The sequence below is a fragment of the Bos indicus x Bos taurus genome, chromosome 1 (genome assembly GCF_003369695.1).
Source record: "Bos indicus x Bos taurus breed Angus x Brahman F1 hybrid chromosome 1, Bos_hybrid_MaternalHap_v2.0, whole genome shotgun sequence".
Classification (NCBI taxonomy): Eukaryota; Metazoa; Chordata; class Mammalia; order Artiodactyla; family Bovidae; genus Bos; species Bos indicus x Bos taurus.
The window spans coordinates 146,540,294-146,565,909 of NC_040076.1; the positions used below are offsets into that span (position 1 = coordinate 146,540,294).

The 25,616-nt window shown below is 45.0% G+C and overlaps 1 protein-coding gene and 1 long non-coding RNA gene across 3 annotated transcripts in view; one reads left to right on the forward strand and one right to left on the reverse strand.

Annotated features, from left to right (window-relative positions):
* Window positions 1-25,616, reverse strand: part of RUNX1 (runt related transcription factor 1) — a 274,012-nt gene that overhangs the window by 201,827 nt on the left and 46,569 nt on the right. The window lies entirely within an intron of this gene.
* LOC113896371 lies at window positions 398-24,725 on the forward strand. Its single transcript, XR_003512027.1, has 2 exons — window positions 398-977; window positions 21,980-24,725. It is a non-coding gene; the product is annotated as an uncharacterized LOC113896371 (long non-coding RNA).

The window sequence follows — 25,616 nt, forward strand, 5'->3', positions numbered from 1 at the left end:
TGTTCCCTCAAACATGAAAGTCAAAAGGTCAGGATTCAACATTATGCACCAAGTCGCTCAGTTGTGTCCGACTCTTTGCAACCCCATGGACTGTATAGTCTGTGGAATTCTCCAGGCCAGAATACTGGAGTGGGTAGCCTTTCCCTTCTCCAGGGGACCTTCACAACGCAGGGATCGAACCCACGTTTCCTGCATTACAGGTGAATTCTTTACCAGCTGAGCCACAAGGGAAGCCCAAGAATACTGGAGTGGGTAGCCTATCCCTTCTCCAGCAGATCTTCCTGACCCAGGAATTGAACCACGGTCTCCTGCATTGCAGAGGGATTCTTTACCAACTGATCTATGAGGGTAGTAGCCTAGGTTCTGGTCCAGGAGGCTCCAAAATCAAGACCAGGAACAACTAACTCTGCAAGATGGGCAGGGGATGATGTGGGGAATACAGCCAGTGAGCCATGGTTTTGTCTCCGAATATGCATGTCTATCTGGAACCTTAGGATGTGATTCTGTTTGGAAATGAGATCTTTGTAGATGTGATTGGTTTAAGTTAGGGTGCGGTCATGCCAGATTAGGGCAGGCTCTGAATCTAACAATGGGTGTCTTTGTGAGAAGAGACACACACACACAACAGAATGCTTGTGAAGACAGGGGCAGAGACTGGGAGATGCAATTACAATTTGAGGAATGTCAGGGAGTACTAGGAGACACCAGGGACAAGAAAGGATTCTTCCCTAGAGCCTTAGGAGGGAACATGCCCTTGCTGACACCTTGATTTTGAACATCCAGCCCCTATAGCTGTGAAACAGTCCCTTTCTATAGTTTTAAACCAGCTCATTTGTGGTTACCTGTTACAGCAGCCTTGGATCCTGATACATCCCCCAACCCTGCTGACTTTTCACTGCCCAGCTGGGAAGCTCCTCCCTGGAGCCAGGACTCCTGTTACTAACACAACTGAAAGTCCCGGAGGCCTTCATGCCCAGGTAAGTGTATTTCTTCAGGCCGCCCTTGGCATGATACCGTTCTCACTGATGTCTTTGTTCCTTTGAACTTCACTCAATGGCTGAACCAGGAACATTGTTTTGACTATGCTGACGGTTTCTAAACTCCCCACTGTGTGGTTTCCAGGTCAGACGGTCGGGCTTTTCTTCTGTGAATCATCGCCAAGAGATTCAATTAAATCTCGCTTTGCCCGCCTTGTGGCCAGGGTTTCGGGGACTTAGTGAAAACAGGGGCACTTAGGGATTTACTGAGGAAAGCCAGACACGAGAGGGGAGCCGAGTGCTGACACGAGGCTGGGAACACGAAGATTAGGGGGCTTGGGGGGGGGGTGCAGTGACGAATGAAGTCACCGGGAGCTCAGCTTCTTGGCTGCGTAGGCAGCTGTTGATTCCTGACATACTATTTTAGGACCTGAAAGAGAAAGTGAGGGGGCTTTGTGAAATCACTTGAAAGAGACTGCATGTCAAGGGGGAGATGAGACATGTGTTAGCACCACCGTCCTTTCCCCCGCAGGAATGAGAAAGAATCACTAATGTGAGTCTGCTCGTGATCTTTACGGTGGGAGGCTTCCTTTGAAGTCTGACATCACACACACACTCACAAAATCCTCATAAAACCAAAAAGAAAAAAATAAAAGCATCTCATCCTGACCAGGAGCACTCTAGACACCAAGGAATACAGGGATGAGATACAGTTACAGCTCTGCTGAAACAGGGATTCAGTGGAACCAGAAGATGCCCGGGAAGAGAAAAGAAAAAGACAGGTGTTTTTCAGTGGGTCCGGAGGATGCTGCCTTGGTGGGGAGGCTCACTCCAGGGGAGAAGGGTCCCAGCTGATGCCAAGATAGCCTGGCTGAAGAACGACCCCCATCGTGAGTGCCCACATGGCCCCAGGCAAATCACAAAGACTTGGAAGCTTGTGTCCTCACGTGGCAGAAGGGTCAGGACTCTTACTTCTAGTTTGCTGGTGATGCAAGTAAGGTCTGGACCCTACTAACCATGGCGATTGCTTCCAGAGGCTCCCCATGTAGAAGCCAGAGTCCTTGAGAAGGCAGAGCTGCATGTGTGACCGTGTGGTGCCCATGTGTCTAGACTTCGCATTTCAAAGAGAATCAGGTGTGCATCTTCGCCTCAGTGAGGGACATGAGCAGATGTGATGGGTCATGAAAGTAGATCAGAGGCGCTTCCCTGTGGCTCAGTGGTAAAGAATCTGCCTGTCAATGCAGGAGACATGGGTTCCATTCCTGGTCCAGGAAGATCCCACATGCCTCAGAGCGACTGAACCCGTGAGCTACAACTACCGAAGCCTGCATGCCCTAGAGCCGGTGCATCGCAACAAGAGGAGCCACCACAATGAAAAGCCTGAACACTACCACGAAGAGTAGCCTTTGCTTACTGCAGCTAGAGAAGAGTCTGCGCAGCACTGAAGACCCAGCATGGTCATAAATAAATAAATAAAATTATTTTTATAAAAGGTAGATCAGAAGGATGGGTTTTAGTTGCAAGACTTCAAGACAGTGAGCCTCATTGCCCTACTGTGGCCGTATCATGAGTCAGTTCACACACACACACACATCTGGGATGCCTCCTTTAATAGATACAACACTGGGAGACACACTGAATTTCTTGCTAACATTTTTCATAAAACTAGATGAAAGCTCAGCAACTCTTTCATAGGAAACCTCCCCTCTGGGCTTCCTTTGTGGTCACAAAGACAGCGGCAACCCGCATATCGGTCCTGAGAGCTGGGTAGTTCAGGGAATACTGGTTTATTCTGACCAACCCACAGCTTAGAGAACTACTGATGCTATAGACTGAATGGACGTGTGCCCCGCAAACTCATGTTAAATCCTGATGCCGCAGGTGATGCTATTTGAAAGTGGGGTCACTGGGAGGTGAGAAGGTGAAGCCCTTGAGGACGGGATTAGGGTTCTCGCAAAAGAGACCCCAGAGAGCCCCTGACCCTTCCACCATGTGAGGACACAACGGAGACGATAACCACCTGTGAACCAGGAAGCCAGCCCTCACCACTGAGTCCTCCAGAAACTTGGTCTTGGATTTCCCAGCTTCCAAGACTGTGAGAAGTAAATGTCTGCTGCTTAAAGGTTGCCCAGTGTATGGTATTTTTGATAACACAGCCTGAACAGATTAAGATGGCTGAAAGCCAGAAGTGACCTTGGAGAACTCCAGGGGCCTACCCCCTTGACTCTCCTCCTCTGCCTTTCTTGCTAACCACCTCAACCAACGGCGATTTCTGAACCTGCCAGGTCCTCCTGCCTCCTCCCCCTTCCTACTCCCACCACCCCTCTCTCCAGATGAGATGCCCCCTTTCTCCTCTCTTCCCTTGGCTCAATTCTTATAGATAAAGAAGATTCCCATGTACCATGGCCTCTACCTGGTTGGGTGTCTTGCTCTGTGCTTCCTGGCTGGCCCTGTGAGTCTGTTTCCTTTATCTGCCATCCCCGGAGGGGTCCTGGATGACATGGATGTCCAGTTCACCTCTGTGAAGCATCTACAGGCACTTGGCTGACTGCATCTTACCCTACACAGCTCTCCAGGTGTGCCAGTCACCCTACTAAGCACATGATGATAACCCAGAGAGGCAGGGATGACTGGCATTCCTATTTTACAGCTGAGGACACAGAGCACAGAGAGGGCATATGACTTACAACAAGTAAGTGCGTGGGGTCCACTTGCCCGATCTCGGTTGAATAGCGTCTTCAAAATGCATGCCCACCGATAGCCTCAGAGCACAACGTTTTTTGGATATAGGGTCTTGCAGGAGTAACTAGCTAAAATGAGGTTATTGGATTAGCTGCTGTTGCTGTTCAGTCGCTCAGTCATGTCTGAATCTTTGGGACCCCATGGACTGCAGCATGCCAGGCTTCCTGTCCTTCACCATCTCCTGGAGTTTGGTCAAACTCATGTCCATCGAGTCGGTGATACCATCCAACCATCTCATCCTCTGTCTTCCCTAAATCCAATGACCAATATCCTTGTAAGATGAGAGAACAGCATCCCACAGAAGAAAGAGAGATGAAGAAGATGATGATGGAGACAGAGACTGAGGTGATGTGGCCGGACACCTAGCAACACCTATTTCTGGCAACGAGCAGGAGTGACAAGGATGCCAGGAAGGAAGCCTTCAGAAGCAGGGTGGCTCTGCCTCAATTTCAGACTTCTGGCATCAAAAACTATGAGAGAAAACACTTCCGTTGTTTCCAGTCCTCTGCCCTATGATCAGTTGTTATGGCAGACACAAAAAAGTAATAAACTACCTCTCAGATAGAGAAGCAAAAGGTTTCTCGGGGTGGGGGTGGGGGTGCTGTGACATCTCTACCCTTTCCATGGACAGGAGAAAGGGCAGGCCTGCCTGTCCTTTCATGAGATGGCATTTTGGGAGAGACACAGGCAGAAGCCTGGGGGCACATTCCCAGCAGCTGGACTTCAGGAAGATTGGAGGCAGCCACCTGGTGCCTCAATTTTTATGTTTTACAAAGTGGAGCCCACGAGTGAACTAGCTAGGCATGGTTATAGGCAGTGGGAGATTGCAATAGACAGTGAAATTGATCAGGTCTCAATCTTTGAGGGAACTGATGATAAGAGTTTATGCAGAATCTTTATACTTTAAGCATGCTGCTCTATTTATTCAGGCTCCTCAGACCAGAGGAAACATTGAATGAGATTTAATATAAAAATGGTTCTTTAAGGTATGCTTTTGAAATTCTTTTCTAGCTAACTTTTTATGGCCAGGTGGCGCGAGTGGTGGAGAACCCACATGCTAATGCAGGAGACGACATAAGAGATGTGGGTTCAATACCTGGGTTGGGAAAATCCCCTGGAGGAGAGCACAACAATCCACTCCAGTATTCTTGCCTGGAAAATCCCATGAACAAGGGAATCCGGCAGGCTATGGTCCATGATTTGCAGTGTGGGACACGACTGAAGCAATTCAGCATGCATGCACTGTCCTCGTGAAATTTACATTCTAGAGGAGACAGGCTATGACTACATCAGTAAACAAGTGATTTCAGAGAACGACAAGGGATAGGAAGAAGAAAAATTCCCATCTCAAAAGATAACGAGGCTTCACAAAATTAAACATTCTAAATAAAAACAAAACCTGAGTTGAATGGTTTGCCAGTGATAACGATCGGACAAATGTCTGCCTGGTGGTCCAGGCAGAAGCCTGCAAGCTCTGACTCAGAAGGGCCTCGGGCTGGCCCCGCTAGATTTATGCCAAAGGCCAGCCTAAGGTGCAGCCAGAATGTGGCCCATCCAAGTCTAGTTTCTCCATTTTGGGGCCAGCAATAAAAGAGATGACTGGGCAGGCAGCCTGCCCAGACCTCGCAGGAGTGAGAGTACATACCCTGGGCCCGTTCTCCAGGCTGAACTGGCAGAAAGGCTGACTGTTCCCCGAAAGGGCCACGCTCCTTCCCTGCCAGGAAGAGCATCTGCAGGCCCTGGGGACACGCCTATGAGAGGTGCCGGTACTGGACACGCCTCTTGTCTGTAGATTTCACCCCCGGGGGTGCAGTGGGGTGGCCAGTTTGAGAAAGGCACATAGAGCCAAGTTCAGGAAGAACAGAAGGCAAACTTTCGAAATCAAATGAACATGATCGTGAACATGAACAAGGATGGCTTTGGAAGCACAGCGATGTAGCTATAGAATAGGACACTAGAAAAGACAGGGCGCCTTTAGTCATGGCTAACAGAAGCAATGAGAGAAAAAGAACTGTTCTGGAGAGAGGAGCATGTAAAAGCTGCTTCCGGGTTCCCGCGTCCTCAGTGACTTTCCACCCAGTTTGTCTTCTCAGGTCAAACATCTGTACCATTGTGGGACTGGAGGAGAAAACTGGCCTGTTTGCTTATTACTAGACACACACACACACACATGACTGAGGACTGTAGGGGTAAAAACATGGAATAAAGGCACTAGTCTAATTTCTTCCATGTCACTCATTGAAATTCCCCACTCTCTGATTTTCCTAAAAGCTATTTTCTCTTATATTTTGAATTCAGGTGGATTTGGGGAAAGTCATATTTCCTCTGAGGGGCATCCCAGGTGGCTCAGTGGTAAAGAATCCTCCTGCCAATGAAGCAGACACAGGAGACTTGAGTTCGATCACTGGGAAGATCTCCTGGAGAAGGAAATGACAATCTGCTCCAGTATTCCTGCCTGGAGAATCCCATGGACAGAGGAGCCTGGTGGGCTACAGTCAGTGAGGTCGCAGAGAACAGAGAACAGAATGGGACTGAACACACACACACACACTCACATATTCCCTCTGAGGTGGCTGTTAACATGTCAAGTTACCTCAAGAGCCACTTCAGCAACAGAAGAGAGCTCCCTTTATGAATGGAGAAAATAAAGACTGTGATTCTAACTAATAAATATGTAACTTGTTTTGGCAATCATTGGATCACTAAATGCTTCCAGAGCAACCAGGAAGAACAGGGTTTTCTTGACCATTGACATTCAAATTTTTCTTAAATTAAAAATATAGCCAATATTTTAAAATAACTTTAAATGGAATGTAACCTGTAAAAATATTGACTCACCATGTCATACACCTGAACTAATACAATACTGTTCCAGGCAAGAATACTGGAGTGGGTTGCCATTTCCTTCTCCAGGGGATCTTCCCGACCCAGGGATCGAACCCAAGTCTCCTGCATTGTAAGCAGACGCTTTACCATCTGGGCTACCAGGGAAGCCTAACTAACCACAGTTCAATTAAAACAAATCTTTGAAGAAATTTTATAAACTTGAAGATAGGATATTTACTCAAGATGTAAACTGTCTAAATAAAATGATGCTTTATCTTTTTCCACTGGTGAGTATAGAATGAAAGTTTTCCTATTTTAAACTCATACACATATATATCAACATTTTTATGCTCATAGAGAAATTGCTCAATAGATGTAAGTTGACCTAAAAAGAAAAATCAGCATTGGTGTGTTATATCTATATGAGATGGTGGATGTTAGCTAATCTTATTGTGATAATCGTTTCACAATATGTGTAAATCATTATGCTGTACATCTCAGACTTACACAGTGATGTATATCGACTATATCTCAGTAAACCAGGGCAGAAAAGAATGGAAGAAAAGAAAGAAACAAACAAAAAATGGCCTTCACTCCCAGCCTAAATATTGACTGAGAACCTCTGTTCTTGTCCACCCTCAGAGACTTCAGCCAAATTCTGGGGCGGTTAGTTTGGTTTCCTGGCTGGAATTGCAACACCGATGGGGCAGAGTGTCTTGTAGCTGCCGACAAGCCCGTGAACAGGGTGTCAGGAAGTCCGGGAAAGCATGAGTCAGCTCGGCCTTGGCACCCTCGGCACTGGGGCTCCAGGGGAAACTTGACCAGTAGCCGAAGTCAACACAGGGCGTCAAGCAAGCCGTGCAGATGCGGGGAGGTGGGGGGCAGGCAGCTGGCTTGTGAGCAAGGGCCGGGGAGGGCCTGCCAGGGTGTCCCCACGATCCCCACACAATCATACTCCACCCTTCCCAGCAGAGTCGGTCCAGCCCTTTCAGCTCTGACCACAAAGGGTGGAATTTAATGACCTGGGAACCAATTTCTTGCTGGTTTTGGTAAACTAAAATTGATAGAATGAGTAATGCATTAAAATCATCTTTTTCCTAATTGAAAAAAAATTTTTTTTAAAAAAGCATTACAATTCTGTTGGAGACTTGATGTCTTTGGAATACAGAGTATAACTTTCTGGGCGATAATTTGAGATTAAATATGCAAATGATCTAACTGACTCATTGTCCTGAGCTGACATGGGGCACGATTTCCAGAAAAGACTTCCAGGAACTAAGCGTCTCTTAGTTCTTCCCGCCTCCTCTCTGCCTCTCAGCACACATGTGTAGGTATGTCTTTGTATTCTTGATTTCTTCTATCACTCCTCCCTTCTAGAATATTGCTGCCCCACCTTCAGCATCGGCTTGGACACTGAGAATTACTTGAAGCTCTTGGTCTGTTTTTTTTTTTTTTAAACACCTTGAACCTGATGTATCTGCAACCTGCCCCCAGGAGTGCAGAGTAATAGAAACTCAGACTTGGTAGAACCATGGAACCAGGGGAGCCTCCATCTTACAGGGCAGGGATTCACCCGAGTACCACACCCCTGGCGTTTGACCCCACTTCACCAGGTTCCATCTCTGCTTCTGCCTTTCCGCCCAGCTGGGGAGCCCAGATGTATAACTCTGCTGCAGAGGGGGTGAGGAGGCAGTTAAACTGAGGGCAAAGTGAGAAAAGCCTACAGTCTGGTGCAGGAGAGGAGTTGACATCAAGAGAGATCTTAGGAGAGGTTTCGCCTGCAGGGCTGCAGTCAGAGACTGGGGGGCTCCCAGCCTAGCAGGCTGGAGAGGTGGTTCCCCAAATGCTACCTCACCTGCCTCTGGCCCATGGCTCCTCCTTCTCAGACCCCAAAGATGAATCTATCAAGTCAGCCCATCACACACCTCTAGAAGTTTCTGGGTGTGCAAGGAACTTGTAGATGGAAACTTTGGCCTAAAAGCAGACTTCTCGGAACAATATCGACACAAATAACAATTAGCTTGAAAAAGAATACCAAGCTCCTCCTCTCTCTCCCTCCTCCCCTACTTGACTTCACAACCCATCTCGTCTCTATTAAAACTGTAAGTGGAAAAAAAAAAAGCTAGTTTCGCAAAGATCCCTGTTATAGAAAGTGTGGCTGTAAATTATCTAGTAATTTGAGTATTTCTGCTTTACCGCTTTCGCCGGAATTTATCACTTGTCTTTACATTCTGAGGCCAGGAGGTTAGAACTAAAACAGAAAAAAAAAGAAACAACCAAAAAAACCAACAAACAAAAAGACCCCAAAAGTAAGATTTTAGATCTTGAGAAATAGGACATAGATACTATCAAAACATTTTGCAAAATTACAGAAATATTGCTACATTTTCCATAGGGTTCACTTTTGAGACAAAAAACTAATTTGGAACTTATGATTTCTTTGAAAAAAATTCCCTTAACCAAACCGAAGACATTTACTTGGGAGAAGAAAATGACTAACTTGTAGTTTCCACAATGAGAAACACATTCCCATGGCTTCTGGCCACTTTCTGTCATTACGTGATGGGCTTAACTTGCGTTCAGTTATAATGAGTTAAAAATATGAATGAAATCTTTAAATTAGTCAAAATAACGTCATGCCTTAAACATCCTCCCCTGCAAAGAAAGAGAGGATATTGGATGGCAATTGACCTAACGATCATTTCTGAGGATTGATCCCAAACCTGACAGCCCACATTTAACTTCAAATCAAGTGATGCAACTTCATAATTAAAAAAAAAGAAAAAAGAAAAAAATTTGCAGGCCTCTTATGGTTGCCGTGAGATAGGGCAGTGTAATGGCTTTGAGCATGTCTCTTCCTGCAGCATATCTGGCCTTGAGTCCACAGAGCCCCCCGTCAACATCAAAGGAAGCTGTAGGAGCTGGTGTGTGGAACCCCAGATAGCCCTGGGAAGGGGGAGGACCCATCCTCTGCCAAGAGGAATTGCTAAAATTAGATGGTGAGGTAGTCCCAGCGCTGGAAGGCATCTTGCTGATCATCTGCTTCCATCGATGATAGAACCCGTCAGACCTTCCAGACCTTCAAAGAGAAGGGCTTATGCAACCGGCAGGAATGTCTTTCTGTTGGAGATTCTTCCCTCCCTCTATCTTAAGCTCTTCATGCTGATATTCAAGTCAATTTCCTCTTGCTTCGGGGCTCAGTGCAGATGGCGGGCAGCCAGGCCCTGCATTTTCCTCTGGGCTTTCTAAGACGGTTTTTCTTTATAATCTGAGACCATGATTTGGCCTTCCCCCTTCATCTGGGATGCTGTCCTGCGGTCTTTATTTTGGTTTCTGGGTGCATTTGGGATGCACGTGAAATCCTGCAAGGAGGACTGGAAAGGTCAGGGCCAGACTCACACTGGGGCTGAGTGAGCGAGTGGTCACGTGCCCAGCAGCATCTTTCTTGTTATTGTTCTGTCTCTAAGTCGTGTCCGGCCCCATGGACTGCAGCACGCCAGGCTTCCCTGTCCTTCACTATCTCCTGGAATTTGCTCAAACTCATGTCCATTGAATTGGTGATGCCATCCAACCATCTCATCCTCTGTCTCCCCCTTCTCCTGCCCTCAATCTTCCCCAGCATCAGGGTGTTTTCCAAGGAGTCAGTTCTTCCCATCAGGTGGCCAAAGTACTGGAGTTTCAGCATCAGTGTCAGTCCTTCCAATGAACGTTCAGGGTTGATTTCCTTTAGGATTGACTGGTTTGATCACTTTGCTGTCCAAGGGACTCTCAAGAGTCTTCTCTAGCATCACTATTTGAAAGCATCGATTCTTTGGCACTCAGCATCTTTATCTTCTCCTTATCTCCCTCTCTACCCGCCTTGCCTTGCCCTGGTGACAGTATCTGAAACGTTTGTCACTCGAGATTTAAGCTCAGGGATAAGCATTGCCTCTCCTTCTATGTTTCTCTTCAAAACTTTGGGTCTGCCAGGAAAGGGTTAAGTCCCTTAAAATTAATATCTTTGCTGCCCTGATTTCCTCTCTAGGAAATATTTAGGGCAACAACATGGGCTGGGAGAGGGGATGGGGAGGAGAGAAAAGGGACTTAGGAAAAGGGGACCTGAGTGGGGACCACATCGATCAGGCTCACTTCCCTGAGAATGTCCCCTGTGGCTTCCTCAGCAGGACCACACAATGTCCAGAGGCCACTGTGTGACTTGTAGAGATAACAAAGGCAGTTCCTGGCAACATCCGCTCCATCCTCCCCCCTCCATCATCCGTCTTCCTCCCCAGAGAATCTCTCTTTGGCTTGGGGCACCACGAACCTCAACTCTGCTGAGCGGAGACGGAGCCAGATCCTCGTGAGTCCAGTCTGCAGCCCATCTTGTCAATTTCTTTCTTCTCAAGACCCAAACAAACCACAAACCCTCTTATCCCCTGAAATATCCACCCATGAAGCACAAACAGGGGATCTGTATTCCAAAGCAAAACCTTTCTCTTTGAAGGGGCCAGCCTTTACTGCTTCTGCCCTCCAAATGGTAGGTTTAATAGACTTGACCCTGAGGCAGGCATATGGGAGTAAGCAGGTCTATTACAGGGTTGAATCAGTGACTTGTGGTGGCTGTCAAGCATTGGGGGCCTTGAATTCAGGCCTGTGGGTGAGCAGGGCACACACAGCTGGGCAAGAGCAGCCCTTAATCTTCTGCCAGCTGGACCCAGAGACAGGCCTGGGAGGCTGGATTGCTTCGGGCTGCTCTTGGCACGGGTTCCAGAAACAACTCTGGTGGCAATGTGGGGCCGTGGCTCCAGGCCTGCCCCAGAAAAACACACTGTCAGCATATGTTAACAGGCAGCCTGTCCTCCAAAGATCACAAAACGCATTCCATTTAGTGTCTGTTTTGCAAGTGTTACTATCTGTGTTTTATGGGCAACAAAACCAAGATACAGCAAGGCCTTTGAGCTCTGCTATGTGAGGGTGAGTGCTGAGGGGCTGACCTGGGGAGACCTGTGCTTCCTGAGTCTCAGGCAGTTGCAAAAACAGCTCCCTCATCCTCTCCAAAGTTCTTCCAGAATGGTCTTCCTGGCTGGCAGATCTCAAGGACTGGTGGGAGTTAAAAGGAACACGTGTGTTCCAAACTCCCTGGAAGAGAGAGTGGTATTAAAAACATACACACCCAAGCCAGTGTTCGCCATGTGTGGACCTGGATGAAAGGGGTCGGCTGCTTCAGTACTGGGCTTTGTGACCACACGTGCTGAGGCCTTCATGCCCCAGGAAGCATGTGGAAATGAACAGAAGGCCTGGCTCCTTCTTTTCTGTGAAGCATAAGACCATGCAGATTTTGGTCTTTCTCCTGTACAAAATGTGTGTATCAAGTCACTTCACTGGTGTCCAGCTCTCTGTGACCCCGTGGACTGTAGCCCACCAGGCTCCTCTGTCCATGGGATTCTCCAGGCAAGAATACTGGACTGGGTTGCCATGCCCTCCTTCAGGGGATCTTCCTGACCCAGGAATCAGATCTGTGTCTCTTGAATCTTCTGCATAGGCAGGTGGGTTCTTTACTTCTAGGACCACCTGGGAAGCCCTTTTGCAAAATGTGACCATCCTGTAAGACTCGATTTTCTTAGGAACTCACCACTGACACCAGTCAACAGAAAGAGGAACCTGCTAGTCTCATATTAAGTGAAATTTTCCAGCTGGCTCTGTTTTATTTTAGCCGTCTCTGCTCATGTGGAGCTTCACCTTCATTGGGCAAAACAAGATAACCTTCCCTCCTAAGACCTCAGAGCCATATTTACAATATTTGAATCTTACACAAATTATTCTTTCATTGAAATTTAAGTGATCACTAGAGTTAGGAACTAAAAGGTAAGACACCAAGACATCTCAAACCAATAGGCTGAAAGATGTCTAAGGGACCTTTACTCAGGGCAGTATAATAAGCTGTGTGTGCGCTCAGTTGTGTCTGACTCTTTGTGACGCTATGGACTGTAGCCTGACAGGCTCCTCTGTCCATGGGATTTTCCAGGCAAGAATACTGGAGCAGGTTGCCGTTTTCTGTCTCCAGGGGATCTTCCCAACCAAGAGATCGAACCTGAGTCTCCTGTGTCTCCTGCATTGGCAGGAGGATTCTTTACTGCTGTGGCACCTGGGCAGTCCATGGGTCGGAAAGAGGTGGACGTGACTAAGTGTTTCTTACTCAGCGTGAGGCCATAATCAATTCCAAAAAGGCAAATTAAGTCTACTGACTTTTTCAAATCTATAAGGAAGATGAGCCCAGAATTTTCACTGGAAATTAGTACTTAACCAACCAACCAGCAAACATTTACCATATGCCTACTGTGTGTAAGGTTCTGTGGGCACAAAGATTTCATGCAGTTTTCCATGATCCAGTGGTTCCTGTTCTTTGCCCTTCTATAATTGGCAATAACTATTCTCAGTATTTCGGAGAAGGCAATGGCACCCCACTCCAGTACTTTTGCCTAGAAAATCCCATGGACAGAGGAGCCTGGTTGGCTGCAGTACATGGGGTCGCTAGAGTCGGACAGGACTGAGTGACTTCACTTTTTCACTTTTCACTTTCACGCATTGGAGAAGGAAATGGCAACCCACTCCAGTGTTCTTGCCTGGAGAATCCCAGGGATGGGGGAGCCTGGTGGGCTGCCGTCTATGGGGTCGCACAGAGTCGGACACGACTAAAGCGATGCAGCAGCAGCAGCAGCATTCTCAGTATTTGGGAATTCTTTTTTCTCTCTCTCAACTGTGTCTCACATCCATGTATTCTGAAGGGGCCTCCTAACTTGAGTTCTGTTCTGGGGGAGCTGGAGTTTGGGGCAACTCTTGATGATAGCCTTGCACATACGAGGAACAATTGTTAGTTACTAGCGGTGGAGCCACTTCTTCCAGTGTCAGGAGGAGCTGGGAATAAGGCAGTAGAAAGCAAAGGGCAGCCTCCAGTGTGTCTGAGCCTGAACTGTGAATCGTTTCCTCCAAAATCCAGTCCTCCCATAGTCCTCCTTGCTTCTACACCAACTGTAACTTCCAAATGGTTTAGAAGAACATTTGATTCTTACATGCCTGTTTATTTTTTGCTCATGCCCTCTATCCAAACTATCATCAAATAATGTTTTTAACCTTTAAATCAGCCACTTTATCATTCCCATGAATTACCATAATTTCTTGCTTCCATTTGCAATATTCTCCTATTTGGCTTTTTAAAAACTTTTCTGTTTTAATCTTTATTTGAGACATAATACACATAAAAGTCACTGAATTAAAGTACAAAATTCAATTTTTTGTATACTACATTATTATTTTTTGAGTTGTAAAATATATGCAACATGGTTTCCATTTTAACTGTTTTTAAGTAAATAATTCAGTGTCATGAATTATATTCACAATGGTTGTTGTGTGACCATTATAACTATCTCTTATCAAAACTGTTTAATCACCTCTAAACAAACACTGTAAACTGGGGATAGAAAGGGACTTCTTCAACATGATAAAGACCATTTATGAAACACCTACAGTTAATATCATACTCAACAATGAAAAACTGAAAGGTTTCCCTCTGCAATCAGGAACAAGATAAGGAAGCCCACTTTTGCCATTTCTATGTAACATAGTACTGGAAATTCTGGCCAGAGCAATTAGACAAGAAAAAAAGATCTCTGTTCTTAGGTGATGTTACAACCCTCAAAAAATCCGCAAAGCCCTTGTTAAATCTAATACATAGTTTTAGCAAAGTTGCAGGATATAAAATCAACATATCAAATTAGTTGTGTTGTTACATACGCTCAATGAACAATCCAAAGGAAATTAAAAGTCAATTCCATTTACAAAACTATCAAAAAGAACAAAATACTTAAGGGTAAGTTTAACCAAGACGGCAAAAGACTTGTACACTGAAAACTACAAAACATTACTCCAAAAAAATTAGAGGAGATTTAGATAAATGGCAAGACATTCCATGTTCATGGGCCAGAAGACCTGATAATGTTAAAATGATGATGATATTACCCAAAGCAAACTAGAGATTCAAGACAACCTATCAAAACCCCAAGGGTGCTTTTTCAGAGAAGTAGAAGAATGCACCCCAGAACTCTGATGGGCTTTTCTCCTTTCACGTGCTGTGTCCTCTGCTTGACATGTCCTGGCACCTGTTATCTGCCTGGCTCCCTGTCTCAGCTCCTTCAGGCCACTATGATGGTGTCAACACCCAGGTCACATGTCATCAGCCATCTTCTTATCAAGGCCCTCCCTTCCCACCCTCGCACTCCCAATCGCCTCTTATTTGCCTTATTTTTCTTCATTTTTCTTAATATCAGCTGCCCACATGGTATACTTTACTTATTGTTTGACTTCCCTTTTTGAATATAAAGTTCATGAGGTCAGGGAATTTTTTTTTTTTCAGTTGGTTCGGTGCTACATTCCTAGCACCTAGAACACGTCAGGCCATAGTAGGCTCTAAAGATAGATTGAGTACAGGAATGTAAAACACACAAGAACAATAAATACATTCGAGTCTGTTGCTTTTATCCTGAAACAAGAGCAACCAGTGACTACTAATGGGATTTTTGCCTCATGTCCTCCTAACAGAATTTAGCATTAAAGTGAAACATGTTGGTAAAAGAACAATACAGCTTCATTAAACAGCCAAATAAGTGGTGAGGTCATATATTTCCTCCTATTTGAATGTCATATTCACTTTGGGCCGTTTTCAGACAATCGGTTCTCTTTCCAATGTACTGCTCCACGAATCTCAATATATTTGAAATCACTTCCCGGTCTGAAAAAGTCATCAGGGTATCTTAATGCATCTTAATCTTCCGTGGCAGAGGACCTGAGTGCGTCAAGAGTCAGTTATGACTATACGTGAGAGGCCAAGAACTTGACTTTGGCTGGGTGAGAGCAAGTCTCGATACCAAGGGAGCAGGCAGACAGCTGGTAGGAAGATAACGGGAATGCACGCAAGTGAGTAAAAGAGAGCTGGATGGTAACGAGAGACTCCCGTGAGTGGGAAACGCAGTACGTGTAGACACAGCTACATGCCAAACAAATTTGCAATTTCACATACTTGAGTTATGATTTTCACTTTGATGATGATGAGCGAACAAGAAGGAGGAAAGCTGTCTGTTAAAAGAGATGACTCATCTATGCCTTATTTTGCATCCATCTTGGGAGCGTTCTCTGAATGACGTCACTGACCTAATGAGTCCGGGATATTTCCAAGAGAACAGCACAGAACTCCAGTTTCAGTGACAGGGTCGATGCATTGGGAAAACCCCTGCTCCCTGCAAGGCTCAATTCCTGCATTTCCGTTCTCAGGGGGGCAGCTACTGTCCTGAGAAGGAGAAGCCTGCTGCCTCCCTGAGATCACAGATGAGCTCTTCCTATCCTGACATTGACGGGGCTGATGTTCCTGAAGCGATCATTCCATCAGTGGAACAGAATATTTAGAACACTCGTGAGGTAAACTCAATGAAACTAGAGCAAATATGCTTTAGAAATTTTCTTTTAAATGTGTTCTTTATGTACAGCACGAGTGTGGACCTTACAACTCTGCATTTATCTATGTATCTATCCACAGATTTTCAAAATAATCCGTTTGCACTCATGAATCCCATCCGTCTAAGGTTTCTTTAAAGCATTAAACCATTTTCACTACCATTTGCCGTTGAGAAAATGAAGGTACGAGGTTGCCATGGTAGCCGCCTTCAGGAAATGGTCGAGTCAAAGAAGGAAGAACTTGAAAATACAGAACTGTGCTCATCCTGCGCTCTGCTAGCCATCATGCAGAATCAGTCACACCCATGGTGGTGAGACTCCACAGGCAGCCCAGCGTCTTTGGTTGCAGCAGATGCTTGCTGTATCAAATGATTCTCAAAACCCAAAAGGCCTAGAAACTATAACTAGGACAGCCCCTTATTATGAATAACGAAAACCTCCCTTGTTTTGCAACAGCAGCTCTGGTGACAGCATATAAGATACAGACCTTAGCGTCAGGGCAAATCTCAAAGGACCCTGAGTGAAAACTGCTCTCTTTTTATGCTGCCTGAAGAATAAGACAGCAATTACAGGCCGCAGCTAAGAGCGTGTCACGAGTCAAGTCAGATAAAGTTCAGACCAGAACCCAGAAGTTTTGACCCGGTTCTTATCACCCTGTCCATTGTAGAATTGGCCACTTAATTTTTCTGAATGGACCAGGGATTCTTTGAAATGGAGCCTGACATGGTCCCACCCCACCTCCAATTTATCCTATTGCTTCTACAGCTGTGGATCTCACCATGTGATTGGGTTGTATCCCAGGGAAATGGAAACATTCAGCTTTCAGGTTCACAACGGCAGGCAGCTTGAAGCCCAGCCCTTGTCAGTTGCCTGCCTCCTGGAGAGGTGACTTTCTTGTGCTCATCCGCAGCTGGGGTCAAGACCAAGGCCCTCAAGGGCACAACTTGGCCATGATACCCATAATTCAAATTCACATCACTTGTTCATCATCAAGGGACTTTGGTTTGCCTCTTCTAAAATGGGATTGGGAAATCCTTAGTTTTGGTTAAAATTTCTGTGCTTCAGGGTTTTAAGACGATCTCATTCCTTTTTCCATTAACAGCAAAAGCCTCAAAACCTGATGTCTCTTCTTTTTCAGTCACTGAGGTCCTGGGCAGATTTTGTTGATCTACACAGAGGTAGAAAGCATGTCCTTTATTAGAGTAGCACTTTTACCAACATACGCATCCCCTTTGACAGAGTGATGGGGAAATAGGACAAACAGAAATGAGATGAGGGAGGAGAGAGAGACAGAGACAGGTAGGGGAGAGACAGAGGAAGAGAGACAGACAGACAGACAGGGATAGAGACTATATTTTGCTTTTTAAAGACCCCCTCCTTCCCCAAGGCTGTCTACAGTCTATAAACACCATTTGGATTCTGTGTGACTCATTTTTTATCCCAGGAAATAGCCTCTTTTGCCCTCCAAAGCACCACATTTTAAATTCTAGACTTAAGTCTAATTGGAGTCAGATTAGACTTCTGTTCCCCTCTACCCTCCAGACCTCAACAATTATTTAATTAATAAATGCTATGAAACTTCACATTACACTGTCTCTATTTTTAAGCCTAGAAACTCTCTGTTTTCCAAACATGCTATACTACTTAACAGACTGTCTCCATAATTCCACCCTTGTCCCTGGCATCTAAGCTCCATTCCTACAAAGGACACAAATTGGTCCTGCCGGCCCCCAAGCTTCCTTCTTGAAGCTCTGTCTCCCGTGGGTATGTGCTATGTGCTTAGATGCTCAGACATGTCTGACTCTTCTCGACTCCATGGACTATAGCCTGCCAGGCTCCCCATGGGGATTCTCTAGGCAAGAATACTGGAGTGAGTTGCCATGACTTCCTCCAGGGGATCCTCCCAACCCAGGGATCGAACCCAGGCCTCGAGCACTGCAGATGGATTCTTTACCATCTGAGCTACTAGTGAGTGGGTCTCTAAATCCTCCAGCAGCACTTGTCAGCAGGGCAGCTTTTCTCGCCGTGGAAGATGTTGCACAAGGAAGAAAACTTTGGCGTTTGGCTCAGCCAGGACCTCTTCCTCACCGCATACCTTTGAGCTCCCTTTGAACTTCATACCAGGACCTGGAGTGTGGGATGGCACTATTTTGTGAATTTCCTGCTGCCCTGGCAGGATCACTACAGGGCTTTGACACGTTTACTCCCTGCCCAACTGGGCCACGTGGCTGCCAGTGCTCCCACCCCCAGCTAGAATGCCTGGGATTGTACTTGACTGCAGCTGCCTCTTCACAGCTGGGAACATCTTCCCAGGGTCTCCGACAATGAGTAAGTTTCTCACATCATCCTTGGCAGGCTCGTCCCAAGCATAAAGTCATCCTCCAAGACAAGACTGACAACAAGTGTGATCCATCATTGCCAGAACTTCTTCAGGGACTGAGGAACTAACATGTCACTTCGTAGCCAGGGATCGGGTGCACTGAAGCTGAGAGACAGGATTACCGGGGGAGGTGAAAACACACGCACGCTAGAGACTGGAGATTTACAAATTCAGTGTCCTCAATATTTTTATGGGCTTCCCAGGTGGCACAAGTGGTAAAGAATTCCCCTGCCAGTGCAGGAGATATAAGAGATGCAGGTTCCATCCCTGGGTCGGGCAGATCCCCTAGAGAAGGAAATGGCAACCCACTCCAGTATTTTGCTTGGAGAATTCCATGGACAGAGGAGCCTGGAGGACTGCAGTCCATGGGGTCACAAAGAGTTGGACATAACTGAGTGACTAAGCATGCACACATACACATAATATTTTTAGAGAAAATCTGCTTCACTTCCATACAAGGCTCAAGAAGGCAAACCAAACTCGGTATTTTTCTCAGAAAGCACAATGAGAAGGACAGTCCGTCTGGTTAGCAAAAGAAGGCCACATTACTCTCTTTCAAGTCTTCCAGCATCTTTCATATAACCCCCTCTCTCTAGCCAATATGGAAGAAAATTATCCATGTAGCTCAGATGCTGAGAGCCTGGCAACTAGAGTCAGCCAGACCTGAATCTGAATCCCTGTCCAGTGGTAAGTTAGGTATTCCCTCTGAACCTCATAAAGATAACAGATACCAGTGTCAAGGATGTCACATATGAAGGGCTCAGCCCAGGACAGGACCCATACATGTTCAGTTTGTGTTAGTGGCATGGTGATACTAACACTTTCTTTTTGTGGGGTGGGAACAAGGTGCACAGTGGAGGCGTCATGTCAGCCAAAGCTTTGACGCCAGGGCTCAGCTTGGTGCTTTAGACAGGCTGCCACTAAGATCTGAATCAATGCTTGGACACAGACCATTCCCTTTCTCTGCCAAACTGAAGGTGCTGGGGTAACAGGGGAGAAAACAAGAGGTCTTACCTGGAGTCTCGTGTAGGATACCACCCTTCCTGGTTCACCAGGATGGTCCCCAACTCCTGCCTCATCCCTCTCCCCTCCTGAAAGTGCCTCAGTTTGGAGGACAAATGATGTGGTCACCCTATCCTCGAACTACCTTAGGTAGCTTCCAGAACTGTGCCGTCTATAGTTGTGTGTGTGTGTGTGTGTGTGCACGCTCAGTTGCTCAGTCATGTCCAACTCTTTGCTACCCCAGGGACTGTAGATCACCAGGTTCCTCTGTCCAAGGAATTTTCCAGGCAAGAATACTGGAGTAGGTTGGTATTTCTTACTCCAAGGGATCTTCTCAACCCGGATCAAAACTGCATCTCCTATAATGGTAGGCAGATTCTTTACCACTGTGCCACCTGGGATAGCCACTCGCAAATGTGGCCAAAAAACCCTTGAAACATAGCTGGTCTGAATTGAGATGAACAGCAAGTGTAAAATACCCGCTGGACGGCAAAGACTTAAAAAATGTAAATTATCACATGAATGATTTTCACAATACATGTTGAAATGACATTATTTGGCTATATGGGCTCGATAAAAATATAGGCAGAATTTACTTGTGCAAGTTTCTTTTTACTTATTTGATAGAGGCCACTAGAAAATTTGAGCTTCCGCCAGCTCCAGGAGATGGTGAAGGACAGGGAAGCCTGGCGTGCTGGAGTCCATGGGTCACAAAGAGTTGGACATGACTGAGTGACTGAACAACAGCAACAACCAGAATGTTGAATATGTGGTCTTGTGTTATGTTCTATTGGACAGTGCTCTTCTAGAGTGATGTGTGGACTGTACACATATAATGCTCCTTGAACATATGCTGTGCCTGCCCCTGAATTTTCTCTTGAGCTTTAGGGGCCATTGTCTTCCCCGCAGAACTGTGTCCTAATGCCCTTGACTGTCTGCATCTCCACTCCTAAATCCTTGACTCCAGACCAGACTTCTCTCCTTTGCTCCTTGGTCACATGTCATCACACAGATATTTGAAAGGGACCCAAATTCAATAAGTCCAAAACAGACCCCACTGGGCTCCACATTCCACCTTGGTCTTGCTTCGCACCCTGGATAACTAACTACTCTTTGGTTTGCTGGACTCTAGACTTTCACATGACCATCTCTCTGACCTCAAGTTCTTCCCTCCAGAGGCTAAGTCAACTGCCAATATCCTGGGTCACTTCCCTGTCACACCTCTTTCTCTATTCTTGCTACTACCCTCCACTGTCAGGCACCTGTATTTTTTAATAATAAGTGTTACTATTTATAAAAATATAATGATAAATAATATGTTGTTTCAATATTCTTCAAACGGATCCTCTGGCCTCTCTCATAACCACCATCCCAAACATTTTCCAAGCAATGTCAGCAAGATCTTTATACAATCCAAAACTACTTCATACTTCAACTTAAAACATGTTTCTGACCTTCATTGTGTCTAAGCTCTTCATCCTAACATTGAAAGCCCTTGAGAACCCAACCCTGTTTTATGAATTCAGCTTAATTCCCTATTATTTTCCCTGCCTTTCCTGCCTACCCTCTCCCTACCATTGCTGGACCACACTATTTTATATGAACATGCTCTTCCACCTCTAAGTCTTTAATTGGTGCTGCTTCTTACCTCCGATGTCCCTGTCACTGCCTCATTCGCTTGAGAGAGTTCAATTTAACTCAAGAGTGCAGTTAAAACCTGGAGAAGGCAATGGCACTCCACTCCAGTACTCTTGCCTGGAAAATCCCATGGATGGAGGAGCCTGGTGGGCTGCAGTCCATGGGGTCGCTAAGAGTCGGACACAACTGAGCGACTTCACTTTCACTTTTCACTTTCCTGCATTGGAGAAGGAAATGCAACCCACTCCAGTGTTCTTGCCTGGAGAATCCCAGGAACGGGGGAGCCTGGTGGGCTGCCGTCTATGGGGTGGCACAGAGTCGGACACGACTGAAGCAACTTAGCAGCAGCAGTTAAAACCACGTTCATCAAAAACTTGCCCAGCTCCTCCCGCAGTGAGAATTGATGTATCCTCCTCCTTTCATCATGGTTTCATGATAGCACATTCACACTGGTTCCATGTTAGCATCACGTATGTAAGTTTTTCCCCTTCCCAACCAACTAGAGGTGTACTTCTTTAATATTTAGTTTATTCATCTTCTGACCCTCCCTTCCCCATGACCACTAGCCCCAGTTTCCAACAATCATTTGAAAGGTGCTCAAAAACCTAGGGTGAGTTGGATCAATGACAAGTGTCTACTTAGCATATTCTTTGGAGGGAATCAGAGACCAGGTTTGTCTCAGCTCTGCCCTGAGAGAATTCCTTGAGGACAGAAGAGGAAGAGCCAGATCAGGGAAACATTTAAGGAGAAAAAGGGAAAAAATTAGATTGTGTGCATCTTTCTAAGCAGATTTTCTAATTATGCTATACCAAAATATTTGCTGAATGTGAACTACAAGACTATCAGGGTCAATCTTCAGGAGTAGTGAGCCAAGGATGTGCTTCAAACACTGTTTATTCCACCACTTACACCTTCTTTTCCTTCATTACAGGTATGACAGGTGCCTAGAGTTGGACTCAGTTGTAACTGCACTGATGATGGGTGTGGAAAAGGAAGGCTTCTGGAGAAAGATGAAATTACACTTATATTAGGATGCCAAACTGGACTTTGCTTAAAAAGAGCCATGGATCTAAAGGGGAAAAAAAATAAAGAAAAGCAAAAACAAATGCAAACTTGAGGCCCCTCCCTGCACTGTAATAGAGAAGCTGATGCTTGACTTTCAGGAGAGCTGGTCGTGTGTGTGTTGAATTACAGGCAGTTATCAGTGGTCACTAAAGAATTTTGAACAATGTCAAAGGGAAACATGATCGACCAGAAGGGAAATCCTACTGCATCTTTTAACCCTGGGCCAGCTCTGCTGAGTTGATGATGTATTTTATTTTTGATGATGCATTTTATTTCCATGCTATGTTTTGTTCTTGAAGTCTCACAAATAGTTGCTAGTGAAAGGCAATGTGAGGATAAATATCTCTCATAGACCATGTGTTTGAACAATACAAACTGGGTCTGTGACATTGCTGAGTGATTCTGAAATTAATCCAGCTTGGTGTGCTCTCTGCCATCCGGCAGTCAATCAACAAGGGAGAAAGTAACGTTTTTGCATAAATTAACCGTGTGTTGCTCACCACCATGAAGTTGGGATGAAAGACCATGCAGTTTGGTCTGATGCTTCAAAGACAATTACACTCTGGTCAATGCAGCTTTAGTATTAATTATACATCATCTTGCCTGGAGAATCCCATGGACAGAGGAGCCTGGCAGGCTATAGTCTGTGGGTTCGCAAAGAGTCCAACACGGCTTAAAACTAAACAGCAAGAGCATACTTCATCATACTATTATATTTCTGGGAAATGGTACATTGACCTACAAGCACACAAGGCAATGAACAGACATCTTTGAAAAATAAGGGATACCAGGGTCGTTCAAACCCTTCCTTGAACCAGGCCAGCTGGAGGGTAATGGACATTCAGTTAATGCAGAGCCACCTGAGCTGATTAGAGATGGCTTTGTTCACCTCTGTTTCCAGCCTGAATCAACTTCTGCTGAAGTAGATGAAATGAAGCTTATTGAGGAAGAAAATGGAAGATAAATGCTTCAAGAATGGCTGTTTCTAGGCTCCTATTTTCCAGGTTGGATTAAAATCTTGACACTAACTAAATGCAAACCGTGGCCAAATAGTTTAACATTTCTATGTTTCATTTCCTCCTATGCCAAAAAATGAGCATCTGAGAGTATGCTGCTCCCAAACGTAAAAGTTCTATCTGTGGATACTGAAGAACTATCAGTGGTTTGTTAGACAAACCACACCCATGTATAAATATTCTAGATGAAAATCTCCCCTGAGTGTTCACACAGAGTTTCATAAAGAGCTGATTTTGAGAATGAGAGCCTACATTAGAATAGTTCAGGGAAAGCATTTTAGTCCGTACTAGCTGGCATATTGCTTGGTGATATGAAGTTGGAGTTTCTTTCAACTCTGTCTTTAGGGCATATGAAAACCATATTGCATGGTCTGCTTTCAGGGTTTTATTTTCTCCTCTACATTTAGGTCAATAGCAAGGGATTATTGCTCCATAAACTTCAGGAAAATACTTTTTAAAAACACCCCATACCATAGATTTGGGGAGACTGATAACCACTGCTGGAAATGTAATCTGTTCATTCATCTCCTTTTCATTATCTTTTCCATCATAATGTTTGAATAAGCAGAGGCCCAAAGCACTAACAATTCCTGTACTTAGAACATTCCTACTCTACTTATCATATAAAGGCACAGTCTTTGTTTATGAGAATGTCTTTATCTGTTTGTATCTTGGAGTTCCTCCCATTCCTAGTCTCTGGAATACTTCCTGGTAAAGAAGGATGGTCAACAAAAGTTTGTTAAAGGAATCAATAGATGAATGTACCATCCTGAGTAGAAAATACGTACACACATACACAGAGCTCTACACACAAAACAATTGATCTTGGCAACTCTGCTGAAAATCTGTCTCCTTCCTCAGCTCCGAGGCACAGGGAAGACCACCACTCATTCATGAGTTGTCACTTGGGAGAAAATAAATATATAAACCAGACGTTGCTTCTCACTGGCCCAGGATATGTTCATGTGTTGGGTTAAGGTAGATCGCTCAATGAGTTGAAATGGAAAAGAACTCAGAACAACTTGATGTTGGTCAAAGGAAGCAGAGGATAATTGGTGATAAACCTACATTAACCAAAATGCCAGAGGAGGTTTTAGTGCCTCTGACAGTCACTGTCTCAGTGACTGTCAAAAAAATTTCTGCTGATTGTCAAATGGAATCTAGCATGTTCACATTTTAATTGTTTTAATAGTGAATGAAAGCAAAGAAGCATTTATTACCAGAAAGCAAAGAGAAGGCTTGCTAACACCCCTGCCATTTTGTTTCAAAGTATAGTAAAATTTTGGGCACTCTCGCTACCCCAGCTAGTTTCTTTCCTTGGCTTTTATGTGGGCAGGGTTGCTGTAATTTCTCTGTTCAAATAAAGTCTGTAGAAAGCCACAAAAGGAGATCTGGACCCTACAGCTTAACGAATTCTGGAAAGCAGCTGGCTTGTAACATGAGTCATTCCAGCCAAGGCTTTCTCTTTTGTATGTTTCTCTTTAACCTAAAGAGTGGGTTATTGGATGTCTTCTGGCAGGTGCTATGGGATTAAGGAGGTAGTTGCTCAGAAACAAACTCTGAATTAGGTTTTTGTTTTTTTTTTTAACGAGTTTACTAAAGTAAATACGATCATTAGCTTAATCTCCCGTATCTAACATATCAAACATGAGGTTCACATTTAATAGTGAGGCTTAAAAACATTGGTTGCTGTGTGCATCTATTATTTGTTTATAGATCTCTGTGCTTTTCTCTAAGAGTTCAAGTGTTAATGATGAAATATGTAGTACATTTCTATTTATCAGGATCCAAGCATCCCCAAAGCTCAAATATCCACATACTTTTTCCTTTTCTGCCATAATGAGAGAAAACCAGCTGGAATATGAATGAATTTACAGTGAGGCGGCAGGAAGGCTAAAGTCACTTTTAAGGGATATGATAAGGTCTGTGGAGATTCAGTCACCCACATCTATAATTCTGGGCCATGATAAACTAATAAATTTTCATATGATAACTCTCAGGTATTTCTGAAGGTGGCTCAGGTTTCTGAGTCATGGAAGAAAGATTAACTTACATGCCAACTCTGTCAATATACTTAGGACTCCGATTTTATATCTGCTTATTTTATATGCATATATATAAGATACAGGCTAGAATCTGCTTGTATATGTCACCACCACCAACACATCATTCAATTTCCCAAGGGAAGGATCTTATAAAGAGACTCTGGGAAGGAACTGACACACAGTGGTTGGTAAAGAGGCACAAGAGAAGGGGCAGAATAGAGAAGCTTCTTCCCTCTAGAAAGTAGAAAGCATCAGATTGCAGATCTAAAGTTCTAAATTCAAACTTAAGTTCCTCCTCACAGAAACTAAGCCTGACCTTGAACAAAACTCTAACCTTGAAGAGATCCATTTACACATCCATACACAGAGATGAGTAATAATGCCAGCTCTCTGTCCTGAAACAGTGAGGAATGAAGAGTGAAACTCTTTGTATGCTTTTAAG